Source organism: Megascapheus bottae, chromosome 22 (assembly GCF_031878675.1).
Source record: "Megascapheus bottae isolate mThoBot1 chromosome 22, mThoBot2.hap1, whole genome shotgun sequence".
NCBI lineage: Eukaryota > Metazoa > Chordata > Mammalia > Rodentia > Geomyidae > Megascapheus > Megascapheus bottae.
In genome coordinates, this window is record NC_143530.1 from 22926205 (window position 1) to 22932611 (window position 6407).

The window sequence follows — 6407 nt, forward strand, 5'->3', positions numbered from 1 at the left end:
GGGGAGAAGAAACACAAAGGAGAAGGGAGAGGGCAGGCCTGGAAAAGAGAAGAAAGTTGAATGGGGAAGATGTGGTAGGCAGTCCTATGGAGATGATGAGACACAGAACTCTGGACAGAACACGTAATCTGGAGTAGAGGATGAGAGAGAAGGGCTCTGGAGCCCCCGAGGTCGATGCTTCTGATGATTAACAGCTCTTGTTTCTTTCAGAGATGGATGTTTGGCTGAGGATATAAAAGGTACAACGATAATCTTTTGTAATTGTTAGGTTAGTTAAAGGTTGTACCCACTTAATTCTTTAGCCTTAAATAATCAGACAGTCTATTGTAAGTAGAGAATGCTTCAAGCTCTCAACTTTGTAAAGGTAAAGATTCAAAATGCTGTCAACCGAGCTGTAGAATAGAATCAAATCAAAGGCCCAAATGTCCTTATTCCTGGGAAGTGAGCTCATTTCTTAGCGGAGGAGACAGTGTTGGTTGACTCACCTGTCTTTGCAAATGAAACCGTGGTTTTGTTTGGATAATGGTGAGTCCCACTGTGGGAAGAAGGGAATGAAGCACCATAAGCTCAACCAATTTGATGGATTTTGCTCCCCAGGAATGATTGATCTAGGGAGGGGTAGGGAATGAGGTATAAAGGGAAAGTTACTTTTAGCCTGAGGGAAAAGATTGTCTTACAGATATTAGAGTGTTCCTTCCTTCTCTGGATGCTGTTGTTGGAGAATGTGCTGCTGTGGCCCAATTGTGACCCAATGGTAGCAGCTAGAAAGAGGCTGCCTTTGTATCCTTGGTGTTATCGAACCAGGTTTTCAGAAGCAGTGGATAGATCTCTGAAATTCTATCTCAAGGCTTCCTTTATTACAGCAACAATTGAATGTCTCATTGTGCAAGAGGCAACTTAACCCCCACAGTGGCCATGAATGGGTTTTGGAGATGAGAGTTTGGGGAGGTAATTAAGATCAGATGAAGTCGTAGGGATGGGGCCCATTGATGCATTTACTACCTTTCTAGGTAGATTAGGATCTGAGCTAGCACACTTGTTCTGTCTGGTTACATGATCTCCTCTTCCAGGTTGTAACCCTGCAGGAGGAACGCCTCTGCAATATGATGGCCCTAGAAGCTACGAAGATCCTGGTACCATTCTTCTATATTCTCCATTCTCCAGAAATAAGCCTTAACAGCTGCAGATAATCTCATTCTTCATAAAAATTATCAAATGCAAAAGTTGGAGAAAAAGAGGACTCTTTAACAAATGGTGCTGGAAAAAAACTGGATATGCACATGTAGAAGACCAGAATCAAAAATATATTCAAAATAAATTCAAACTGGATCAAAGACCTTAACAGGAACAGCTGAAACCCTGAACCATGGGTAAGACACATTCAATGTAGGCATAGACAACTGTCTAGTTAAAACTCCAGTAGCTCAGGAAATAAGAGCAAAAAGACAAATGGATTATATTGTTACCTGAAATTTAGGGCAGCTAAGTTGACCATGGGTTCTTGCTTTGGTCAGAGAAGAATTCAGGCAAGGTGTGAATACAAAACAGGTAATAGGAAGGTTGATTAAAAAAGAAGTAGGGCAGGGAAAGAGAGCATGTAGCACTGGCATGATAATGGAAGACAATACTTTATCCCATCTCACCATCTTGTCCTGTCCTTTGGCATTGGGTTAAAAGAGAGATTGATGGATCTTCCTTTTTGTTTCCTTTGGATCCTGGTTACTCCTTTGTACAACTATTTACAGATAATAAAAAATTAAAAACAAAAAAGAAGGAAGAGAAAAAGACATGAACCTAAGTGGAGAAAAACTTAGGAAGGAGCCAATAAATGGTGGGGTGGGAAACAAGAGGAGGTGGGAGGGACCCAACAGAGAGTAGAAGGGGCAAAAAGTGAAGTGGGAGGAGTCAGTAGAAGGTGGGAGGGGCAAACAGAAAGTGAGCAGTAGAACTCGCTAGAAGCACACTGTATGCATGTGTGCAAGGGGCATAATGTAACAAAATTACTTATTTTCCTAGGCTATCAGTGACAGTTTCATATAAAAATATTATAGGATGTTATGTAATGTAATTTACTGGGTCCTAGAGCTACAAATACTGTGGAATTAATTGCTTTGGTTTTTTGATTCTTTCTTAAAGAAATAATCTTTAAAGAGAGAAAAAAGAAGGGCATAATGGAACCCATATGAAACTTGGTAAGTTATAGAAAGACCCTGAATGGATTCACAGTATGATAGGAAGTCTATGTGCAGCAGGCAGGAAAAGACCAATTAGTGACACAAGTTTTGCTAGGAGTGGTGATCTCATCTATCAGCGAGAGGAAGCTCCTCAAGTAAGGGTTCCATAGGGGAAGCATTCCTCCTCCCTCCGACTAAGGTCTTGGAAACTCTCCCACAGCACCCAGCACCCATGCACTAAGAAAAATCAGAAGGTGGCAGAGTACTCTGCATTTTGGCAGAATAGGGATAAAAGAAGCCAAAGAAAAGATGCCAGAAACAGATTGCCAAGAGACCAAGGCTGTCCTCTCTGAGCGCATCTACTTCCCAGTCTGAGTCCACTCAAGTGATGTTGGGAAAAGGTAGCATTTTCTTCCTTGGCAATGAAAATTGGTTCAACCAAATTGGTTTTTTTTTTTTTTTCCAAAGCATCAGTGATATGAGCTGCATTTAGGAGCTGGAGTTTTTGATACTTGGGTGGGAGGAGTGAAGGGAAGAGATGCAAAGCTGTGGTTTGAGGGAAGGAGTTAGGTAGGAGGAAGTAGGTCTGTGTGGAATACTTCAGTGTTGAGTGAAAAGGGAAGCAAGAAAGAAAAGGCCTCCAACTGTGGCCTCTTGTGGCTGCTGTAACAAACTGATACATATTTAGTGTTTTCAGAACAAAGTGTTGGGAGGGCTATGTGACCTCTGAAGGGTCTAGGAGAGAATGTGCTGCCTTTCTGTTATTTTTAGCTTCTGGTGACTTCTAGCAATCTTTGACTGACTGTAATATCATGTCTCTCTTTGCCCTGCTCTTCACATATTCTTCTTGTCCATGTACCCTGTTATTTCTCCTATTATACAGGCATTACTCATTGGATTTAGGGTGCCCTGTAAAACCAGGATGACTTAATATTGAGATTCTTCATAGCTTCAAAGACCTTATTTTCCCAAGGGGTTACTGATGAAGGTTCCGGTTGAACATGATTTGGAAGTTTTAGGCTTAGAGTTAGGATTCCCGTTAGGGACGCTATACAATCCATCTCTTAGAAGTTGAAAGAGTGGGAAAGTGAGGAGAAAGACCTGACAAGAGTGGCTGAATAAGAGAAAGGATAGCTGTACCTTTAAATGATTGCTCTCAAATGGCTTCTTTCCCCTCATCTGGCCATGTTGATGTAGATTCTCCTTTCATACAGTCAGGCCAAGGGAAGGAAGAGGTGTCACCTGCAGAGGCTGACTTAAGAATTTAGATGTTCCTCACCCTTCAAACCTTCTATAATTGGAGATTTCTGTCTTCTCCACTTATTTCTTGGGTCCTTTGTCTCTTGTTTGCTTGTTCATCATCCCTACAGAGAGACTTGATTTTAAGAAGCCTAGGAAATAATTGAGTTGCAGAGTATTATAAATATGTAAGAATGTGGTGTTTCTATCCAGGGAAAATAAGCACTAGCAACCGTTTATATAAATGGCATTCTTTAATTGTCTAGGAATTATTACACATTGACATGATTTGGTTGTGACTGGTTCCCTTCAACCTCTCTCTCGAATATTGTGTTGAAGAATCCAACTCTACATGCAGGGGCCTATGTCTCAAAGGGACATCCAACTTGCAGCTGCTTTATGAATAACGTGGAGAGACCGGGGTACAGTGCGATTCTTATTAGCATTTCCCACCAGCCAGGCTGTGTGTTCTTATGCAGACAGGCTGAGTGTTTTCTTTTTATGTAAATGTCTGATCTATAATAGAGCTATGTCTGAGTGCTTTCATCTTGCTCAGATCTCTCAGCACCCTTTTGAGGTAGGGATCATTTGACAGCTCTATCGAAGTCACTGGCCTCCTTTTATCAAGAAGTAAGAATTCTATCACAGCCCTGAAATTCCTTGAGACAAATCATTTATGTATTTTCAGTTTGATGGTGCATTAATCATGAGGTTTTTTTTCCTTTTGCTTTGGATATGACAGAAGAGGAACTCAAATTGGCTATGCACATGAAGAGATTTAATAGAACATTGGAGACTCTTATATAAAAAAGGGTTGGCTGATCAGAAAGAACGACATCACCCCATTTGTAAGAAAATGGAAAGACTTAGAAAAAAAATCATATTAAGTGAAGTAAGCCAGACTCAAAGGAACATAGGCTCAATAGTTTCCCTCATTTGTCATAATTAGTATAAACCTTGGACTCTCTTAGCAGAGGTTTATATAGGATATAGAAATAAGCCATATACTTGTGTTTCTGCAAAAAAAAATAATAAACAAGTTTTGATTTTTAAAAAAAGAAATAAGCCATATAATGTGTGATTGTTATTCTTAATGTACTATGCTATTTCTCATCTCTTTTGTTGTCCCTTGGTAATCTCATATTGTTACACTATCTTACCTTATTATCTGATATATTGTAAATATGTTTATTTGAAATAGGATAGGGAAGGGGGAAAACAAGATGATTGGGAGGGGTGGAGGGAGGGAAATAGGGACAAAAACATGAGAAAGGGTAGCATTGTTTGTGAAGTAATGCATCTTCAATCTTGGCGAATATAATGTAGCCCTTCTATTAATTACAATTAAAAAATTTTAAAAAGAAATGTTCAAAACAGAAAAAAGGGTTGGCTGAATGGACAAATGACAAAAAGAGAAAGGGTACAGATCTATTCCAGGCAAGGTTATGAAGACACTTTAATGTCACAAAACAAAGTGTCATCTCTGCTTTTCTTTTCCAGGAGATTCCATTATCCCTGCAGACAGGTCCAGTTTTCACATCTTGCTGTTGGCACCACTAGAATAAGACTGACTGACTCTATCTTTGGTTCCAGAGTAAAATAAAACGCAGAGGAAGGACTGTGATTGGTTAAACTTGGGCCAAGAACCACTCCTGGATCCAAGAGGTCTCATGTGTCTGTATCTGCAGATGTTATTTCCTTAGATAGTTCATCAAATTATGTTGATATCATTGAGCCCAAATAAGTCCTACAGAAGATTTTTGTGTAATTAAAAAAAATCTGCATTTTGCCACGTACATTGTTACTTTTTCAGGAAATGGATGCTTTGAACATATTGTTTGCTTCCTTTGGCAAAGTCTTTCTGGAAACATCCAGGCGGAGTGAAAAATACCATCTCAGAAAAAAAATCTTTCATTTCAATTTTACTAAAATTGGTTAAAATGTCTGATAGAAATCCTGTCTTAATTTTTTGTGTAAAAGATGCTTAGTTTTATGGATACTCTATTGATTTAATAAATACCATTTTAAATGTATTGTATCAGCCATGAGAAATATCTGTTCCGTCTTTAACAAACACATCTTTCATCTGTTGAGAAAGTGTAGCTGCAGTTTTAGGGGGAAGTAGATAAAAGTAGTTGTGGGGTCCATTGTCATGTTTACAAATAAGAGTCAGTCACTGGCACTATGTGTCCCTTTCCTTCAAGAAGACACTGTCTATGGCAACAGAAAAGTATGTTTGGTTTTACCATTACAGAATGAAACACTTCCCTGAGCCCTCTGAAACCCCATTCTTGGTTCTCTGGAATATCGAACATTTCACTCAAGAATACTTATTGTTCTCTTTTGAAGAATGGGGATGAAGGCAGGAGGATTAGGAAACAGCAGCAACAACAAAACCTACACACACACACACACACACACACACACACACACACACACACACACACACACACACACACACACACACACAAACACAGCTATATCCAGATATCTGGAAGGTCCATATCAGAGTGTGAGACTTGTAGGCAGAAAGGTCTGGGTTCAAATGTAAATTTGGCTACTTGCTATTTGATACTGTTTTTCTCATTTGTAGAACTAGAGTGATGCTATCAACCAGAGTCATTTTGTGTCTTAAGGAAGATGGCTCAAACTGTGTGCTTGTGGCTCAGACTTGTAATCCTACCTACTCAGGAGGCTGAGATCAGAGGATCACAGTTTGAAGCCAGCCCTGGCAGGATAGTCCATGAATCTCTTATCTCCAATTAACCACTAGATAGATAGAAGAAGAGCTGTGGCTAAAAGTGGTAGAGAACTAGCCTCAAGGGAAAAAGCTTAGGGACAGTGCCCAGGTCCTGAGTTCATGTCCCATGACTAATAACAACAACAACAACAAAAAGTGTTCAGTTGCATGATTGCTCGTGATTACTTGGCAGTGTTCCTTTAGTCACTTTTCACAAGGAAGAACCATCCTTTGACCCTTTAATAGCCACTGGA

At 39.7% G+C, this 6407-nt stretch overlaps 1 long non-coding RNA gene across 1 annotated transcript; it reads left to right on the forward strand.

Moving 5' to 3' along the window:
* Positions 1-1078: 1078 nt before the first annotated feature.
* LOC150048362 (uncharacterized) lies at positions 1079-5368 on the forward strand. The gene is made up of 3 exons (XR_016539247.1): positions 1079-1370; positions 2137-2192; positions 4914-5368. It is a non-coding gene; the product is annotated as an uncharacterized LOC150048362 (long non-coding RNA).
* Positions 5369-6407: the final 1039 nt, after the last annotated feature.